The sequence below is a fragment of the Staurois parvus genome, unplaced genomic scaffold (assembly GCF_062004578.1).
Source record: "Staurois parvus isolate SC_StPar_1 unplaced genomic scaffold, SC_StPar_1.0 ptg000562l, whole genome shotgun sequence".
Taxonomy (NCBI): domain Eukaryota; kingdom Metazoa; phylum Chordata; class Amphibia; order Anura; family Ranidae; genus Staurois; species Staurois parvus.
In genome coordinates, this window is record NW_028318358.1 from 1,123,748 (window position 1) to 1,145,672 (window position 21,925).

The following is a 21,925-nucleotide window of genomic DNA, read 5'->3' on the forward strand; positions in this document are numbered from 1 at the left end:
ACTACATTTGAGCATATAAAAATTAGGTTTATGGTTTTCTGTAAAGTGTGATATAGTGCTCACCTGTGTATATGATACACTAAATTGACCATAAATGAGAGTTATGTTTCATAGTGGGTGATTTAATAAACAATGGAAGGGTTACATGTGAACCTGTGTAAGCAGCAGATATGAAATCAGAAGCAAAAATTGAAAAAGTCCTGTTGTGTCGAATGCTGCTGTAAGGCCAACATTCCACACAAGACCTCTCTCCAGGAAAAACCATAAAAAATCATGGGCAGTTATACACTGCTGTGCTTCAACACCCAGGGCCTGATTTTTGCTTAGCCAACATAGGCCGTGGCCTAGGACATTAGGGCTACAGGGGCTGTATACAGCCAACCATATATTTTGTGGCTGTAATAACCATCTCCCTATGAACAATTAGACGTTCCAAACTGTCTTCTGAGCACAATGCTGCTGTCCCTGCACAGTTTAAGTATTTTTTGTACAGTTCACCCACTTTATGTCCTCCTAAAGTGAAACTGGTAGCTGGATAGGATTTGGACTTTTCCAATGGTTACTTCTGTAATGATGCAAAGTGGCCAGCTGTATCTTGCCTGCTTCCATTTTCGGTGTGCCTTGTGTCACTAAGACATTTTATCTAGTTAATGTCTTAGTATGGCTAGCCAGGTGACTAGGGTAGGTCGGGACAGCACAAGGCAGGCAGGAAAAATTTGGCCATGGCAAACCCTATAGTAAAGTGTGAACTGAATAGTTTAGTGCACACTTTTACTCCAGTCAGTACATTTGGGAGGGGTCCAAACATCCATATACCATGACTGAAGGAGTCGGTGAAGTTAACTGTTTGTTGGCTAGCAGACATAATTCCAGTAAATCACCATGTAATTGTTGAATTTTGCAACTTTAATAATTTACAAAGTTGGTACAGTCCCTGTCAGCTCAGTAGTCTCCATAGCAAACTGTGTTTATCATTTTAACAGATGCTGTGGTTGCTATGAAGTGTGTGGGTTCTTGACGCACCTGCATTATTAAACGTAGAAGATTTGAGACACGCAGAATAAGCTCTCCATGTGTAGCTTTGATCCTCGGATAACACGTGTTTTTGAAATTATCCATGGGAGCTGCTGTCTTTATACAGCATATTTTAGCTTATCAAGTGTCTCTCCTCCACACATAGATATCTCCTATTTGGAGGCTGAGGGATCTGTAATGTATCACTCAGCAGTGCATTACACAATCCACTGAAAGTGTGGACTACACATTGCTTAGATTAACTGCTTAATGACTGCAGGAGTACCACCTCCCACTCATTCACACCCCATCAGTTTTAGCAGTATGGAGCCAGTTACATAGAATTAAAAAGGAAAAAATTATATTGATATAGAAAAAAATATTTAAAAACAAATTATGTCAATATACTGTAACTTGATAAACCCATTTTAATATTAACCACTTGCCCTCCAGAGGATTTACCCCCCTTCATGACCAGGCCATTTTTTGTGATACGACACTGCATTATTTTAACTGACAATTGCGCGGTCATGCAACTCTATTTTCCCCACAAATAGGGCTTTATTTTGGTGGTATTTGATCACTTCTGCGTTTGTTTTTTTTGCGCTATAAACAAAAAAGACCAACAATTTTGAAAAAAAAAAAATTCAAATATAAAAAAAAATTCAAATACAATTTCTTCATAAATTTAGGTTCTGCTACATGTCTTTGCTAAATACAAATTCAAAAAATTGCATATTGCTTTACGTGAAAGTTATAGCGTCTACAAATGGCTGTATATATACTGCAATTTCTATTTTTATACTAGTAATGGCGGAGATCAGCAACTTATAGCGGGACTGCGGGACTGCGGCGGGCATTCAGACACTGAGGGGGAACTGACTAACTGCCACTGACAACCCCAGTGACACTAATACAGTGAGCAGTGTTAATAAAAAGCACTGACACTGTACTAATGACACTGGGCAGCAAGGGGTTAACATCTGGGGTGATCAAAGGGTTAACTGTGTGCTGTTTTACATTGTGTTTTACATTGTGCGCTTTTATTTGGGAGACATGCTGCTTTGTATCTCTCTGCTGTGCATGTTTATGCTGACAGGAGAGAGACCTGTGTTGTTTACACATAGGTCTCTCCCCTGTCAGCTTTGCCGAGGATCACTGAGTGCCGGCCGGGAATCACTGGCCGGGACACAGAAATTGACATCCCTGCCGACAATAGTGGCGCTGGTAGGGCGGTGCACGCCCCCTACATAGAAATGCAAATCACGTATGTATATGTGATTTTGTGTAGCTGTGCCACCTGTAGCAGTACTTCTGCTATAGGGCAGATAATAAGTGGTTAATTGTTAAAAAAAAAAATCACTATTTCTTTTCATTTTTTTGTAAAACATTTATAGTGCAACACAGGTCTTTTTGTTGTGAAAAAGTGCTGAAGTGTTAGAACCTCTGTCTTGGTTTTCTATTTCTATTGAGGCAATTGCCCCCTCACTTCCTTTTTGACCGAGAGACAGGAAAAAAGCAAAATGGAGCACATAAGGTAAAAGAAATACTGGGGACTATTGTCAGGTTTGTACTGCTGTATTTGGCCCCACTGGTGAGATCGGATTTCCTGTTTGGTCACCAGTGAGGTGAAATCTAGAAGCTAGAAAACAAATTTGACAGAGATTCTAACTCTTCACTGCACTAACCAAAAGGAAAAAACCTTTGTAGTATATCAGCTTCTCAAGTATATTATATATCAAACATATTTTTTTGGTCATGTCCTGGCATTGTCATTTCAGAGCAAAGCTTCCAATGCCAATTCATATCTTGTGGATACTACAGGTGAAACTCGAAAAAATTTGAATATCGTGCAAAAGTTCATTTATTTCAGTAATGCAACTTAAAAGGTGAAACTAATATATGAGATAAACTCATTACATGCAAAGCAAGATAGTTCAAGTCGTGATTTGTCATAATTGTGATGATTATGGCTTACAGCTCATGAAAATCCCAAATCCACAATCTCAGAAAATTAGAATATTGTGAAAAGGTGCAATATTCTAGGCTCAAAGTGTCCCACTCTAATCAGCTAATTAAGCCATAACACCTGCAAAGGGGTCCTGAGCCTTTAAATGGTCTCTCAGTCTGGTTCAGTAGGAATCACAATCATGGGAAAGACTGCTGACCTGACAGTTGTGCAGAAAACCATCATTGATACCCTCCATAAGGAGGGAAGGCCTCAAAAGGTAATTGCAAAAGAAGTTGGATGTTCCCAAAAGTGCTGTATCAAAGCACATTAATATAAAGTTATGTGGAAGGGAAAAGTGTGGAAGAAAAAGGTGCACAGGCAGCAGGGATGACCACAGCCTGACGAGGATTGTCAGGAAAAGGCCATTCAAAAGTGTTGGGGACTTTAACAAGGAGTGGACTGAGGCTGAAGTCAGTGCATCAAGAGCCACCACACACAGACAGATCCTGGACATGGGCTTCAAATGTTGTATTCCCCTTGTCAAGCCGCTCATAACAACAAACAACGTCAGAAGCATCTTACCTGGGCTAACGAAAAACAGACCTGGTCTGAGAGCAACTTTTGCATCTCATTTGGAAACTAAGGACCCAGAGTATGGAGGAAGAATGGAGAGGCACACACTGCAAGATGCTTGAAGTCCAGTGTGAAGTTTCCACAGTCTGTGTTGTTTTCGGGAGCCATGTCATCTGCTGGTGTTGGTCCACTGTGCTTCATTAAGTCCAGGGTCAACGCAGCCGTCTACCAGGATATTTTGGAGCACTTCATGCTTCCTTCCGCTTTATGAGCTTTATGGGGATGCTGACTTCATTTTCCAGCAGGACTTGGCACCTGCCCACACTGCCAAAAGCACCAAAACCTGGTTCAATGACCATGGGATTACTGTGCTTCATTGGCCAGCAAACTCGCCTGACTTGAATCCCATAGGGAATCTATGGGGCATTGCCAAGAGAAAGATGAGAGACATGAGACCGAACAATGCAGAAGAGCTGAAGGTCGCTATTGAAGCATCCTGGTCTTCCATAACACCTCAGCAGTGCCACAGGCTGACAGCTTCCATGCCACACCGCATTGAGGCAGTAATTGCTGCAAAAGGGGCCCAAACCAAGTACTGAGTACATATGCATGCTTATAATGTACTTATCTTTTTCCAATATTTACTGGTTTTCAATGCTTTAGCACTGTGCCAAGCTCCCTGGGCATATGTATATTCCCAGCTGACAGCAGATTGTAAACAAAGGAGCCCATCATTAAAAATAAAACAAATAGCACGGGGATCCCTCCACAATCCATACTAGGCCCTTATGGTTTGGTATAGATTTTAAGTGGGACCCAACTCAAAAAAAAAAAAAAGGGGAGGGGGGGGGGGGGCAAGCATGTGACCCCCTGAACCATGCCCTCAAAATGGGTCCCCTTCTGGCAAAGTACCTTGTCCCCATGTTGATGAGGACAAGGGCCTCTTCCTTCTTCCATCTTGCCCACTATACACCGATGTCACTCTACAAAATCACATTGAAAATCGGATCAAGTCACAGCTACACTAGTGTGAACCTAGCCTAATTGCAAAACTGCACATGTGCATCAAGACCAGTACATTCATATTAGCAAGCTCTGTATGTTCAGTTGGGCAAACCATGCTTGAACACGTCTCCCCTTACACCAATACGTGGACCTTGACCTGCCTGCTAAATTTGCTGTTTGGTGCTATTTAAAAAATTCTCAATAGTCAATAGGAAAAGGGTTGCTCATATTATTTCCAGAACCAAAGAAGAGTGCAATCTAAAGTAAAGATTGCAACATACTCATAGTGGTCATGTTGCTGGGTATGTCTATTCATTAACACACATAGAAAAATAGTGAATAAATTAGTTGCAGGTTGATAAATAAAACATGCAGATATTGTCAAGAAATTCATTTGTTTGAACAAACATTAACCACTTGCCTACCGGGCACTTATACCCCCTTCATGCCCAGGCCAATTTTCAGCTTTCAGCGCTGTCGTATTTTGAATGACAATTGTGCGGTCATGCAACATTGTACCCATATGAAATTTTTAGCATTGTTTTCACACAAATAGAGCTTTCTTTTGGTGGTATTTAATCACCACTGGGTGTTTTATTTTTTGTGCTATAAACAAAAAAAGAGCCAAAAATGTGGGAAAAAAAAGTTTTTCTTTGTTTCTATTATAAAATTTTGCAAATAGGTAATTTTCTCCTTCACTGATGGGCACTAATAAGGTGGCATGGATAGGCAGCACTGATGGGCACTGATGAGGTGGCACTAGTGGCATTGATGAGGAGGCACTGATGATGCTGCACTGATAGGCGGCACTGATGGGCCCTGATAGGTGGAACTGATGGGCAGCACTGACTGATGGCACTTACTAACAGCCTTGACTGGCTGCACTGACTGATGGCACTGACCAAAGACACTGCTGGGCACTAATAGGCAGCACTGATGGGTGGCACTAATGGATGGCACTGCTGGGCATTGATGGGAGACACTGGTGGGGGGCACTGCAGGGCACTGATCATCAGTGCCTTGAGGATCAGTGCAGATCTCCTCTGTGACAGCTGTCGATCATCAGCAGTACTTTCCTCATGCTGTGACAGCATGAGGTAAGTGCTACCGATAACCGGCAGCTGTATTTACTCCATAATCTGTTGTGTCATTGGACACAGCTGATCACGTGGTAAACGGCCACTGTGATTGGCCTCTTATCTAATTACATTATCAGCTGTGTCCGTAGGAAACAGCGATCATGGAGATCGCAGGGTGCACGCCGCTGGTGGTGCGCGGAAGGTCATGTTCTGGGAGGACATCATATGACGCCCTCCGAGAACTGGGTAACCTCGCTGTAGCTGTCATTCGGCTATAGCGTGGTTACCAAATGGTTAAAATGAAGATGCATGATATAGGCAGCTTTGATGTTGGAGTGATTCTTGGTGCCAGACCTAGTGCTTACAGCATCTCAGAAACTGCAACTGAACTACAGTCTATCTAGTGTCTAGTGTAAATACGTTGATAAATGGCAGTTTTGTTGGGCAAAATCACCTTGCTAATGTAATGCCCTCTAGTATAAGATAGGTTTTTTTGTGTGTACATAGATAGACGCTTGCAAGAAGCCTGGGTATGAGTCAGCCTGGGAGTGAGTCAGTGAGCTTACTTGAGGTTAAGGCTGAAGGGCTCTCCAGGTCAGTTCTCTGATACCTCCCTCTGCTGTAGAAACTTGGAGAAGTTTCTAGAAGCCATTGGACAGGGGTGAGGAAAAACTCAGCGTTCCTCAAGAGAGTGGCGCTACACTAATGAGAGAGAGGAAAAATGGGCAGATATGTTTAAACTGACAGGCAGTATTCAATTGTTTAAAACATCTTTTGTTCAGATAAGACCTTTGAATGGACAACAAATCAAACTTTGTAACAGATGGTGTTGTAGCAAAAGACAACACCTTTTTGGAACTGTGGTAGCATGGCTCAAAATCTTGAAGGAATGTTTTCAGAGAGCAAAAGTGGTCCTACACTAGCAGATAGGTATACCTAAAAAGTGGCCATTGTATGTATTCAGTAAACCTGGGTGGTATGTTTTTAAACAGGTGAAGTTTCCCTTTGATATTCACAACTCTTGTAAGTAAATCTACTAGCTGTAAAATGGAATGCTCCCAAGGTTCTCCATGGCTGATTCTAATTACTGTTTTAAAAAGGCATGAATCAGCTGGTATAAGCTCACTAATTAATAATGCCAGAAAAACTTTCAAAAATCTTAGTAGTTGCTAAATGCTAGGAAATGAGGGGGGGAATTTTCTTCGTACCTTTAAAAACTCCTTTTGTTGAATGTACATTCAGAGGGCAGGGGCAGCTTGCATCTCTGAGATTTCACCCTCTTAATAATTGTTTACCTATTAAAGTGTAACTAAAGGCACCTAGTGAGCGATTAGAACACCTGTCAGTTTTTTATTGCTGTCTTTGACCCTGTCAGGGAGATTCACCCTATTTGTACTGTTTACAATTATCATTGTCAGTTAAAATAAAGAAAATCTCAAAATATTCTGTTGTACCCAAAACAGTAATATAGGGGAAAGCTCCAATGGCACACTAGTTCTGGTGACCAATTGGGGTTAGAGTGTGCAGCTCTGCATAGAAACCAATCAGCTTCCAGTTTTTTTTTTTTTGTCAAGCTTACTTGAACAAGCTGAAGTTAGAAGCTGATTGGCACTCTCCAGTGTTAGTAAATCAACCCCATTTTGACAACCAGGGATTCCCTCTAAAGGGATTTCCTGTCACTTCCTGATTTGACTATAGGAAAAGCAGTGGAGGGAAAATTTCCCAATGGGACACAGATAGCAAAAAACCTGCCAGGGGTTATAATCCTCCGTTACTCTAGTCAAAATTTTTAAAAATTACCTTTGGTACTTTAGATATGAGACAGCTTACAGTAAATCTAAACCCAACCACCATACTCTCACCTAAGCTTTAACATGTTAATATAATTTCAAAAATTGATTTCACCCTGTTTAAACCTGCAGGTTTCACTAAAATGATACCTAGTGATCCGGCCATGTGATCTTTGTTCAGGCATTTCCTGTTATCTGTTGACAACTGTCTCCCAATTGTACTTTTGCATTGCCAGCCTGTCACATATCATGCACCCCTAAAGGAGACCACAAGCTGTCATTATAACACATATTGCACAGTTAAGGTCAACTGTTGTCACTATCAGGAAGCCAGTCTAAACTAATGATGTGCATCTGACACTGAGAAAAAAAAGGAAAAAATAGCAGTTGTTTTTTTATACAAAATGCTAAACTGTTACTAAATCCACAACAGTAAAATCAGTCTGTATATGCAGTAAAGCATTCTTGTTATACTAACTGTGGAACCTAAGAGGTTAATCTTATGCACTGTGTAAAAAGGCCATTTGATCCTGTCTTCTCTGCCCCTCCTCTTGTTCAAATGTCCAGCTGATAGGACAAACTGAACCCGTAGTCACATGTACATGCTCACTTTAGTGTGTATTGCTAGAGAGTTTTTTTTTTCTTGAGAGAGTGCATGTGATCAGCACAGGACCAATCAGCACTATACAGACAGAGGTCAGGGGTTTTGAATCCTCCTAGAGCAGAAAGAAAGCCTCTCCTATAAGCTTTAACGAGTGCTCTGCTGAAGTAACAAGACTGCTCTAACTGCTGATGAGAAAAGGTATTTAGCAGTTTATATTTTCTAAAATAATTGCACTTCTATGTTGTGTGTACTGTGGGAGACCAGATACAGTGAATGCAGGGTCCTGGGTTTAGTAACACTTAAAGGTTTACATCTACTATCATAGGAATATATACAGTATATATAGGAACATATATCATAGCATTTGCTGCTATGGCTGAGCCTATACTATATTCTACAGCCATAGACTGTACCATATGAATGGATTACTTGGGTATGGAATACCTCTGTAAATGATGTTTCTTTTAATATTTTGAAAAAAAGTAGAATTGTAAGAAAAAAAAAACATTTGGAAAGCCCATTTGGGAATTTTTTTCCTCAATTCCTATTCCAAGAACCAGCAAGCTAAGAAGAATCTTCCTAAGGAACCCAGACAAAGACAGAGCCCATACAAAGGTTCTTGCCCTTCTCCACCCTACTGAAATAGTTTATAAGGCTATCCATATTCCTGATGAATGGAATCAACATTGGCAGTCCTTCCCAAAAGGACAAATTACAGAAATAAAAACATGTCAGTGGTTTAACATTTACCAAGACTATCCATAAGTATCAGAAAGTTTTGAGAAGTGTCGCACTTTTTTTGGCCATGGTAGATCCAGTGAACAGGACATGGCTGCCACATAAGCTATTTTGATTGTTTCTTTTCTAACCAACCAAAAACATACAGGTGAAACTCAAAAAATTAGAATATCGTGCAAAAGTTCATTTATTTCAGTAATGCAACTTAAAAGGTGAAACTAATATATGAGATAGACTCATTACATGCAAAGCAAGATAGTTCAAGCCGTGATTTGTCATAATTGTGATAATTATGGCTTACAGCTCATGAAAACCCCAAATCCACAATCTCAGAAAATTAGAATATTACATGCAATCAATAAAACAAGGATTGTACATAGAACAATATCGGACCTCTGAAAAGTATAAGCATGCATATGTACTCAGTACTTGGTTTGGGCCCCTTTTGCAGCAATTACTGCCTCAATGCGGCGTGGCATTGCTGAGGTGTTATGGAAGACCAGGATGCTTCAATAGCGACCTTCAGCTCTTCTGCATTGTTCGGTCTCATGTTTCTCATCTTTCTCTTGGCAATGCCCCATAGATTCCCTATAGGATTCAAGTCAGGCGAGTTTGCTGGCCAATGAAGCACAGTAATCCCATGGTCATTGAACCAGGTTTTGAAGCAAAACAGCTGCCATCTTTTCCCCAGGATTACATAACTCAAAAGTAACATATCCAAAGAACTATCTGTATATTCGTTTTGTTAACATAGTAAGAAGCATGAAAAAAGATGAACCTTAGATTGTACTTTGAGGATTAGGGGTTTATGTGAATGTACTATATGTATGTAAAATGCTGCATAAATTGATGGCGTGAAATAAAATAAAGATAAAAAAATATTGGAAATTACAGCAAAGTTAAAGTCCAGCTCATACAACTTTTTATTACTTATGTGTAGCAAATGTAGGTTAAAAAAACATATCTTGCAGGATATAATCTTACTTTAAGCCTGTTTGACAGCAATTCATATTTCTGTCAAGGAATACAGAGGGTATTTCCCCTATGTAAATATATATTCAATGTTTTGAATCCTTGTACCATGCACTGTGTGATTCATACCTTTCTGTGTTCTGAAAAAAGTTACTTACCTAACCTGAAGAGTGACCCCAGTGCCTGAAGAGAAAATATGCACATAGCTGTAAAACAAGTCACTGGAATGCCTGGACTGAAAGAAAAATAGTTTGCTATCAAAATAGTATTGTTCTTGAAATCTATTTAAAGACTGAAAAGATGCCAAAGGAATAGTTGATTTTACCAGGTCTTTACCGGCCATCAAAATAGATCTGTTAACCTGCTGTGAGCTGTGTGTGCATAGTAAATCCCTTTTGCCAATCTGACGGTTTTAGAGGATGTGTCATTTTTGTAAAAATATTTTAATCGTTGTCAGATGATATGAATTTCCCTGACAAATGCTGGTTTCTAGAAGTGGCTGTTTTCCAAAAAATTAGACTTTCTTCAGAAACTCTCCTCCACATTAGTAGCTTGCTGTCTCTTGCTATGTGCAGTAAGTAGTTTTCCATATAAACTCCCCCATCCTTTTCTGCAAAGTCACCTATGCCACTCCACCTCTGTATGGCATTAGTTTAACCACTTACCCTCCAGAGGATTTACCCCCCCTTCCTGAACAGGCCATTTTTTGCGGCACAGCGCTGCGCTACTTTAACTAACAATTGACCGGTCATGCAACGCTGCACCCACATGTCATTTATATCCTTTTTTCCTCACAAATGGAGCTTTCTTTCAGTGGTATTTGATCGCCTGTGCATTTTTTATTTGTTGCACTATAAAGAAAAAAAGACCGACAATTTTGAAGAAAAAAAACACAATATTTTTTATTTTTTGCTATAAAACATATCCAGTAAAAAAATTTAAAAAGTCCAATTTAGTTATAAATTTAGGCCAAAATGTATTCTGCTACATGTCTTTGCTAAAAAAAAATCCTATTACGTGTAAATTAATTGGCTTATTTGAAAGTTATAGCATCTACAAATGGCGGTATAGATAATGGGATTTTTAATTTTTTTTTAATACTAGTAATGGCGGCGATCAGCGACTTATAGCGGGACTGCGGCGGGCATTCTGACACTGGGGGGGAACTGACTAACTGCTATTGACATCCACAGTGACAAAAGTCCAGTGAACAGTGCTAATATATATTGTAAAGTGCTGAGCAAACTGTTGGCGCTATATAAATCCTGTATAATAATAATAATAAAAAGCACGGACACTGTACTAATAAGACTGGGCAGGAGGGGTTAACATCTGGGGCGATCAAAGGGTTAACTGTGTGCTGTTTTCCTATTTTGTCTGTTTGTGCTTTACTGTGTAAGCATGCTGCTTTGTATTGCTCTGCTATGCAGAGCAATACAAAGCAGTGCACTAGTGCTGGCAGGGGAGAGATCTGTATTGTTTACATACATACCTCTCATCTGTCATTGTTCCTTGGCGATCGACGGGTGCTGGTGGGAAATCTCCAGCTGGGACCCGGTGATCGATGGCTGTAGCCGCCAATGGCGGAATGGGCAGGGCAGCGTGCATGCGTGCGTGCCCCCTACCTGGACATACAAAATCATGTATATATACGTGACTTTGTGGATCCCTGCCGCTCTGTAGCAGTACTTCTGCTATAGGGTGGTCGGGAAGTGGTTAAGAGGAGTAGACAAGGCGAAAGGGACATAATTATGTAGCGCTACCCCCGTAGGAGCTGCTGGATGATGCTTATCCTGCTCTGTCTTGGCCCTGGAGGTTCCTCAACCCTTCTGACACTAGGTTCAGACATAGACCAATAATGCTCACCAATAATAACCAGCACAGAATAAAAAGGCAATGGACACAATAATTCAATAGCCACAGTTGTATTGTACATCAATGATGGTTCAGGTAAGTATTTAGGGGTTACACACTATTTATAGCTGTGCCCACAATCTGACAGAATAAGCAGTGTTCACTCAAATGAATATCTATAATGAGTGTTAAGCAGACTATGTATACCTACTGTGCATCAATGGTCCCCACACTGGTTGTGGGGGAGAAGCTTCAGAAAACTGCCAGCTCCCTTGTGACCACTGACGCACTGAAATAGGACCAAATCAACACCTCTTGATGAGTATTTTGTATGAGGGTAGCGTTCCTCTTTAAGTAAATGATAATTAATCAATGATCTGGGGTAGAGCCCAAATTTAGGAATGTGATCTGCTAGCAGGTTTGGACCCTATTAATGATGAAGAGGATGGTAATGTCAGGGGCCTGCAGATGAACAGAGGTGGTAGCAGCAAAGATTTCTCTATTGGCTGGGTCACAATGATGTCTGCTAGCAGTGTCTCTGTGCAGAAAGGTGGGCAACTGCCTGCTCACAAATCCCAGTACAGATGCAGTCTCCACCAGTGCAGAATGAGCTGTGTAGGACCGTGGGTCTCTGCTGAGAGAGCGATGGTCATATAGCCAGCTGTTATTGCTCTGACAGCTGTAGCGGATGAGTGGAGACGAGGTGGGATGGGTGCTGGATGATGGGGAGTGACCACCGACACCTGACGTGGCAATCTGTGACACGGCTATGTAATGCACTGGATGAGCATCACTGTCCCTGACTAGGCCACTGAGTCCAGCTGTAGCTGAGTGCGGAACAGCAGCCTCAAATTGTCCTGTCTGAAGTCCCTGGGCCCAGAGAGCAAGCCCGCCAGAAGCAATCAAATATATAAGCTCTCCCATCATCCTTTGCTGGATCATCTTTCTGGGATTTGTAGGTCCGAAGGAGCCAAAAAATACAGTGAGAGTTGACTGGGGGCTTCAGGACCGAAGATCCTCTGCTCCTCCCAGGAAGAGTAGCTGCCTTGCTTTATCGACGGGAAGTGATGTAACAGTCTGGGGCCCTAACACTAGGAGGCAACTAGCTAGTCTATGGTTCTGTTGGCTGATGTCCTCCTGATTCATCTTGCAGTATAAGACACCTGTCTACAGTTAAAATGTTTTCATTTATTTTACTATTGCATGAAGGTGTATTTTATTTTAATTACCTGTTTTTTATCAGACTGATTTAAAAATAAACTATATTTTAATGAGTCTGGCAAAGTCAGGTACACTTTAGATGCCAGAATTATTTGCTTTTATGCAAAGGTTGTAGAGCAGTGTTTAAAGGATGCCTTTCTTGTAGATCTATTCTGTACTTTTGTTTAATGGATCATTGGAGTCCACAGTTATTTTCTAGACCTTGTATATGCATCCCCACAAAAACACCTCAAATAATGAAATAGTTTACTAGGTTTCAGAAATGGAAGCAATTGCATCACATTTAAAATCAATATAAAGTCTATTAAAATGTGCATTTAAAAAGTGATTGGACATCTCATATCTGTTATATTTTCCCCTTCTGTCCAATAAACATTTACTTTTGAGTAAACCTGATTTTTTTGGAAATCCTAGTCCCAAATATTTCTAGATACTCTCAAAAAAACGTCCATGTACTCCATTCACCCTACCAATCAAAAATTATATGTGTAAACACAGACCTCATACTTCTGTGGTAGGTAGGTTACTTCACTTTGTTCTGTATAATCACAAAATCCAGTAGAATACAGAATAATGGCCTCCTCCTTCTGTCACAGTATCTACAATCTTTGTATAAAGTTAACTCACAACAGCTCCTTCAATGCAGAACAAATCTAACATGTCTGTGTGACTCCCCTCTTTCTGTGTATCTCACTGGAAGCAGCCAAATATTACGAAATCAGCTAAAACTTTGCATCTCTGCAAATGTAAATCTTCTTTCCTTGACACTCATTGGTGCTGTCCACATAGAAAGTATATTATTCCTCCAAACACTTCCTAGAGATGATAAGATGCTGGAATTCACATATCTCCTTTTCTTCATCTCCCTAGAGTCAAGCCTGAAAGGTCTCATTTGTATACTGAAGCAGATCACTGCATGCGCAAAATTATTTTTCTACAGTGTATTCTATATATAGAATATTTATAGCATGGTTATGAAAATACATATTGCTTTTCTGAGTCTCAATATTTTTCTTCAAGCACTGTGTACATCTAAACTACACTAGAAACTGTTCTGTTCTATGAAATTTCAATGAAAGCAGTTTTGAGGGAACATTTTAAGGTAGTTTTGGTTGTTTATGAGGGAGCAATGGGCTCTAAATGTCTCCTTTCAAATATCCTGGTCCTATTTTCATGCCAAGAAAAGACAACTCATTAGCCCTATTATTTTAAGTTTTTTTCCAAAGATAGAAAGAACATTTAAAGCAGCATTACAAAAAAAAAATATACATAACAAAAAGGGAGAAAAATACACATACAAAAGAAAACCAAAATTATACTATCAATGCAATTCTCCTCCCCTAAGAAAAAAAAACACAATCACAAGATAAAGGAAAAAAAGCTAATTTCCCAATACATCCCAGAGAAACCAGTTCTTGCCAAAATCAGTCTACCCTCCCGTAGCATAAACTGAACACTTAAACACAACCAAGATGTTATGTCAGAAAAATAACAATTCTGAGAAGCAAATTCATGTTTACAGTATCACTATGAACTAACAGACATTTACATTTGGACATTATTTTTAAGTTTGGACATAAATGCATTTATTGCTTCTCAGCATCTGAACTTTGCCTTTCTCTGCAAAGAGGAATAGAAAATTATGGCTAAACGTAAAGTGATACTAAACTAAAGTGTGATACTAAAAATACTGTAAAACTAAAAGTAATACTAAAGTGTTAAATGTCATAACTCATTTACATAAATCATATATTTCATGCCATTGTATTTTCCGTTTTAAAAAAAATCCCCTAATTCCTGCAGCACTATTGTGTGGTCACACGATTTTTTGTTGTTCTTTGGCATCTGCGGTAAAAGATCCTTGGGAGAGGCTCCTATTACTACAGTATGAGTCTGTTTGCACAGCTCTGATTGGTATTGTGCCAGTCACATGACTAAAAAAATGTTTCAGAAGAGCAATTCAAATGTAATTATAAATATATTATAAATATTATTATATTATAATTATAAATATAAAAAAAAACAGTTTTATTGCTTCCTATACATCTTTATTAAACATCAGATGTGTATTTTTGTGTGTGTTAACATTGTGTTGGTAGAGTTAAAGGCAGAGTAAAAGTGGATTGACACCAGCTTTCATTTTGTTCAGACAGCATCTCTTTTCTACTTTACAGGTATTGGCTATTGCATTTGATATATTTATTGCTGATTTACATTAAAACCTAGCTCTTTTGTGAGTTTCTTAGTAATTGTAATAAATCAGCATACTATATCCTGCCCCCATAGTGTTTAGCAATAGAAGAACATGGAGGAAGAGAGAGGGAGGGGAGTGTCATTTACCACTGTGTATATGTCTGTGTGTGACTCTATAGTTATGTGGGTTGCACAGACAAGAAAACGGAGGAAATAAAGGCTTAGAAAGGAACTGAAATATAAGCGTGGGCGTAGATGGGGGGGGGGTCAGGGGGGTCTGAACCCCCCCCAGAGGAGGGATGTCAACCATCCCCGGCTGCAGGCTGCAGCCCTTGAAATTTGGGCTGGGACGTGAGAAGAACACAGCGGCGGGAACACAGCAGTGGTGTTGGCGAGGGGGGGGGGTCAGACAGAAAACTGTTCTGTGCAGTAATGGAGGCGGCAAGCAGCACTGGGGCTAGGGGTGTGTGGGAGGGGTGGTGGTGGTTGTGGTGACAGGCAGCGATCTCCTGTATGGCTTTCAATGAAGCAGCTGGAAGCCACTGGAGGGAGAGGAGGAAAAGCAACTTTCAGCTGCTTCGTTGAAATCCCTACAGACGATCGCTGCCTGTCACCACAACCACCGCCGCCTCTCCCACACACCCCTAGCTTCGGCGCTGCTCGCTGCCTCCACGCTGCATAGAACGGTTTTCTTTCTCCCACCTCCTCTGTGTTACAGCTGCTGTGTTCTTCTCACTGCCAGGCAGCCCAGCCCCTCCCTCCATCCTCCGCACCAATAGAAGAGGGGAGAGAGGCTGGATCTGCTCTGCCTCCTCCTCTGCCCGCTCACACTACAGTCTGTGCAGCTTCAGAGGAGGTGTGGCGAGAATATGAACACAGCAGCCGACAATCACAGCTCTGATGCATCTGAAGGAGTCATGGTGAGTTTGACCTAACTTTCCATCCTTCCACTCCCCCTCCCTCCCCTCCATCCCTCCACCCCAGTCCCTTTCATCCTTCCACCTCAATCCCTCCCCTCAATCCCTCCACCCCCCCTCCCTTCCATCTCTCCACCCCCCTCCCTTGCATCCTTCCACCCCCCCTCCATCCCTCCACCCCCCTCCCTCCCTTCCATCCTTACACCACCCTCCCTTCCTTGCATCCTTCCACCCCCCTCCTCTCCTCCATCCCTCCAACCCCCCTCCCTTCCTTTTTTCCGCCCCTCCCTTCCTTCCTTCCTTCCTTCCTTCCTTCCTTCCTTCCTTCCTTCCTTCCACCCCTCCCTCCCTTCCTTCCACCCCTCCCTCCCTTCCTTCCACCCCTCCCTTCCTTCCACCTACTCTACCTTCCTTCCTTCCTTCCTTCCTTCCTTCCACCCACCACTCCCTTCCTTCCACCCACCCCTTCATTCCTCCCACCCCTCACTTCCTTCCTTCCACTCACCCCCCCTTCCTTCCTCCCATCCCTTTCTTCCTTCCACCTACCCTCCCTTCCTTCCTTCCACCCCTCCCTTCCTTCCACCCCTCCCTTCCTCCACAAATTCCTTCCACTTACCCCTCCCTTCCACCCATCTTTCCTTCCTTCCTTACACCCACCCCCCTTGCTTCCTTTCACCACCCCTCCCTTCCATCCACCCACCTCTTCTTTCCTTCCTTCCATGCACCCCTTCCTTCCTTCCACCCACCCCTCCTTTCCTTCCTTCCTTCCTTCTCCCACCCCTCCTTTAATTTTGTTCCATCCCACCCCTTCCTTCCACCCACCCTTCCTTCCTTCCATCCACCCCTTCCTTCACCAATCTATTCCTTCCTTCCTTCCACCCACCCCTCCCTCCACCCCTTCCTTCCACCCACCCTTCCTTCCATCCACCCCCTCCTTCCTTCCACCAATCTATTTCCTTCCACCCACTCCTTCCTTCACCTACCCACCTCTTCCTTTCACCCACCCACCCTTTCTTCCTTGTACCCACCCCTCCCTTCCATCCATCTCTTCTTTCCTTCCTCCATTCACCCTTTCCTTCCTTCCACCCCTTCCTTCCACCCACCCCTTCCTTCCTTCCACCCTTCCTTCCACCTACCCCCTTTCCTTCCTTCCATCCACCCCTTCCTTTCTTCTTCCACCTACCCCCCCCCTCCCTTTCGCCCTCCCTTCTTTCACCCACCCCTTCTTTCTCATGCTTCCTTCCACCCACCCTCCCTTCTTTCACCAACCCATCTCTTCCTTCCACCCATCCTTCCTTCCTTCCTTCCACCCCTCCCTCCCTTCCTCCCTCCTCCCTTCCTTTCACCCCTCCCTTCCTTCCACCTACTCTTCCTTCCTTCCTTCCACCCACCACTCCCTTCCTTCCCACCCACCCCTTCATTCCTCCCACCCTCACTTCCTTTCCTTCCACTCACCCCCCCTTCCTTCCTCCCATCCCTTTCTTTCCTTCCACCTACCCCTCCCTTCCTTCCTTCCTTCCTTCCACCCTCCCTTCCTCCACAAATTCCTTCCACTTACCCCTCCCTACCACCCATCTTTCCTTCCTTCCTTCCTTACACCCACCCCCCTTGCTTCCTTCACCCACCCCTCCCTTCCATCCACCCACCTCTTCTTTCCTTCCTTCCATGCACCCCTTCCTTCCTTCCACCCACCCCTCCTTTCCTTCCTTCCTTCCTTCCTCCCACCCCTCCTTTAATTTTGTTCCATCCACTCTTCCTTCCACCCACCCTTCCTTCCTTCCATCCACCCCTTCATTCCACCAATCTATTCCTTTCTTCCACCCACCCCTCCCTCCACCCCTTCCTTCCACCCACCCTTCCTTCCATCCACCCCCTCCTTCCTTCCTCCAATCTATTCCTTCCACCTACCCACCTCTTCCTTTCACCCACCCTCCCTTTCTTCCTTGTACCCACCCCTCCCTTCCATCCATCTCTTCTTTCCTTCCTTCCATTCACCCTTTCCTTCCTTCCACCCCTTCCTTCCACCCACCCCTTCCTTCCTTCCACCCTTCCTTCCATCTACCCCTCCTTTCCTTCCTTCCATCCACCCCTTCCTTTCTTCCTTCCACCCACCCCCCCCTCCCTTTCGCCCTCCCTTCTTTTCACCCACCCCTTCTTTCCATGCTTCCTTCCACCCACCCCTCCCTTCTTTTCACCCACCCATCTCTTCCTTCCACCCATCCTCCCTTCCTTCCTTCCTTCCACCCCTCCCTCCCTTCCTCCCTCCCTCCCTTCCTTCCACCTACTCTTCCTTCCTTCCTTCCTTCCTTCCTCCAACCCTTTCCTTCCACCCACCTCTTCCTTCTTTCCACCCACCCACCCCTTCCTTCCTTCCTTCCACCCACCCCTCCTTTCCTTCCTTCCACCCACCCCTCCCTTCTTTCCACCCACCCCTCTCTTCCTTCCACCCATCCTCCCTCCCTCCCTTCCTTCCTTCCTTCCTTCCTTCCTTCCTCCAACCCTTTCCTTCCACCCACCTCTTCCTTCTTTCCACCCACCCCTTCCTTCCTTCCTTCCACCCACCCCTCCTTACCTTCCTTCCACTCACCCCTTCCTTTCTTCCACTCACCCCTTCCTTCCTTCCTTCCTTCCTTTCACCCCTTCCTTCCTTTCACCCCTTCCTTCCTTCCACTCACCCCTTCCTTCCACCCACCCCTCACTTCCTTCCTTCCACCCACCCCACCCTTCTTTCCACCAACCCCTTCCTTCCTTGACAGTATCAACCAGGTATATTTCACTCTACACAAAATTAATGCTTTAGTGGCTTTGTGAGTACTTAATAAACACACTGTTATATAACGTGTAATGATAGTTTTTCATAGTCCAGGTCTAATGACACTTAAAGGTTTTTGTTGTAACATTCTTGTGGGCTGCTTATGAATCTGCTGAGGTGAGTATATCATATACTACAGTAAACTTTTTGGAAGCAGTGTCAAAAAGAGTGTGAACCTTTCAAAACTGACCTGTTGGGTTACTTAGCAGAAAAAATGTTAGCATCCTTACCTTCAAGGACATTTTACGAGATTTACAACTTGAAAATGCCAACACATTTCTAGAGCTTTGCACCTTTTCATCAGAGCTAAATGGAATACCATACAATTAATAGATTGTTAAGCTCATTTTTCTTAAAATTATTTTTCATTTCAATGAGAATGAGTGTGTGGGAATGAGAGAAGAAGGCAAACTTGTTTTCATTCTATCTAGGATGCTGAAGTCATTGTCATTGTCTACCCTATCTTTATGAGAACATGTTGTTTCTATAACTTCAATACACCAGGTCATTGCTATGCCAACACACCTCTTGTGGAAAAGTTACAAGCCTGCTTAAGTCCTGAACTCATCTCCAGTTTCTCTATGGTCAAGTTGTAGACAGTCTCTATTTGGAGAAGTCACCGTCCTTCCTGAAGCATTGCTCTCTTAATCTTCACCATTACATTTATATACTGTGGGTACCGCCAAGAGTATGGATGGAGGCAGCATGGAATATCACATTTATGCACACCTATGGCAGTAGTATATGTTATTCTTCAATACCAAATTTTCGGCAAACAAATAGTGTCTCCCTTTTCTACTTATTTCACTTAAAATAATCCAATTGGCACAAATCAGAAAGGTTAAACATTTCCGTACTTGTTTGGCCAGCAATAGATCAGTTTGCAAAAGGAATGGCAAATCTGGGTCCAGCCCAAATGGATTCTATATCACAGACTCCTAAACAGCAAAAGACTGCTGGCTTTGCCCCCAATTGCTTGTCTCCTGCTGGCCTCCTTCTTTAGGTATTGTGGGTATCCCCACCCTTATAACAGTCTGGCCCAAACCTCAAATGGAGATCCCCTGCTCAGAATATTTCCTTCCTAATCTCCACTCATATTCTAGGCTATCTGCCATCTCTTTAGGGGGTAGGAATGTTTTTCACTAATCTTTGTCACATTAATTCTATCTGTCTTTGCCGTTCCAGGTTTTTGTTTTCCCAGGGAGAAATTGGCTGCAGAATGTTAAACACGGATGGGGGAACACTGCAGGAAAACACAGACTAGTTTTCAACTATTCTGCAGTTTACAGAGAATGACATTGTGATCAAACACATTCCTGAACTTTCTCTGCTTTACACTTACTGAAAAACTGAAAACATGTTTTTACTTGTAAACAAATGGATCATATGTATATATTATAAGTATTGATTATTTGATTGCAAAATGATTGCTTCATCCTTTGGATGTTCAGATCGTAGTTCCAGATTTATGTAACTTTTTTTAAAATAGTAAACCCAAAGTAAATCTTAGTTTTTTCCATAATGTGCAAGTATGCACAACTTGTTTGTAACAAGTGTCTAATAGCTGGAGACCACTGAGAATCTGTGCCGCTATATGAAAGTATTTTATTTCTTCTTCCACCATTTCTAAAGTACAACTTGTATAGTCCTGTTTGTGGTAGCCTTTCTTTAGATTAGTCTGGTATAGTTTTCTAATTGATTGCAGTTTATTGCTAAGATTTGCTCTCTTTTATATTGCAACTTTTTACTTTCAAATGTGCATAATTTGATCATCCTCCATGATCAGGGATATAGTACTTTGAGCTTTTGTATCCTTCTCTGTCCACATATCTGTAGGTGGATTTGTTAGGGGTTTGGCATACACTTCTATGTACTTTTTCTTCTCATCAGTATCTTCATTTTACATTTTCAGGACTATTATTTTTGCTTTGTCAGATTAGCAACTGGAAACTTTGAAGAAGCACTATTAGCAACAATAATATATACTTTCTGATCTTTCTATTTTTCAGAGACCGTTTTGCTGTAGCTCTGAGCTGTGTCTGTATTTGTAGCGATGTTTAGTACTTTGGCTGTAGCTGGGTCCAACACCTGGTTGAAAGCTGCTGCAATCAAGATTTTGTTGGAGATAGGAAATTGCATCATAACCATGTAGATCAAAAAGAAAGAACATTGCATTAAAATACTAACACCTAGAGGCAAATATACTAATCACAGTATTTGTGCTGTTAAACTTGTATTAAAATATAATACAAATCATAGTCATGGTTAATTTTTCATACTACTGTGAATTGAGAATTTATATAGGTAATTTCCTTCAGCCATTGTTTGTTGACCTCAGTATAGTTGGTTAATATAATGCCATCTTGTGGTCATTTTGGTTATTGCACCATCCTTTTCTGAGTTCCCTCCCATTTTTTGATGTATTTCCTCTTCCTTCTCAAATTGCCTTTGTGGGATAACAAATGCTGCTTGTTTCATGACCAGATGCTAATCTGCTTGCATGGGGAAACACATTACCATGTTTTGACCTGCAAATATCGTCTTTTTAATCATCTGCCACATCCTGTTGTTTGCTGTAACCTGCTGCATTCAATAAAGATCTTTATGGATGACAAAAAGGTGTTTGGTGAGTTCAGCTATCTGACAAAGACTGTCCGCAGTGATTGTATCTGCTTATACAGGCCAGGCATAGAGGTCTCAGCAAGTGATAAGCTGCTAATACAACAGTTGGAGTCAGAATAGTCAAACTGAAAACATGCTAGAATTCATACAGTCTGCTGTGTACATGTATGTGTCCAATCTGCAATCATCTTGGGAAAGTAAATGATCGCACAAGCTTACTGCATTTCATCTGTGAATGTTGAAAACTGTTTCTCTGCATTGGATTATATTATCCCACCTGTCTAAGCTGGTGTTTGTCTTCTTAAAGAGACAGTAACCATTTTTGCAAACTTGAAAAATGTCTAGACATACATACATATAGAAGCTCACATTAAGCTGCAAGTTAATAGAGGCCTGCGCTAGTCTGGAAGCAAATAAAGTGCAAAGCTCCTTTCCCAGAAAGAAAGCTGAAATAGAAGCTCAGAGCAAAGCTCACCAAGCAAAGGCGGAGTCCCAAATATAGATTCTGCAAACGGAAAGGGAGGAAGCAGCTGCCCTGGCTTACGGTCCATGAACAAGCAATGAAAGAACATATTAATTT

The 21,925-nt window shown here is 42.1% G+C and overlaps 1 long non-coding RNA gene across 1 annotated transcript; it reads left to right on the forward strand.

Annotated features, from left to right (window-relative positions):
- The first annotated feature begins 15,641 nt into the window (after positions 1-15,641).
- LOC149450753 (uncharacterized) lies at positions 15,642-21,341 on the forward strand. Its single transcript, XR_016315192.1, has 2 exons — positions 15,642-15,914; positions 19,909-21,341. It is a non-coding gene; the product is annotated as an uncharacterized LOC149450753 (long non-coding RNA).
- The last annotated feature ends 584 nt before the right edge of the window (positions 21,342-21,925 follow it).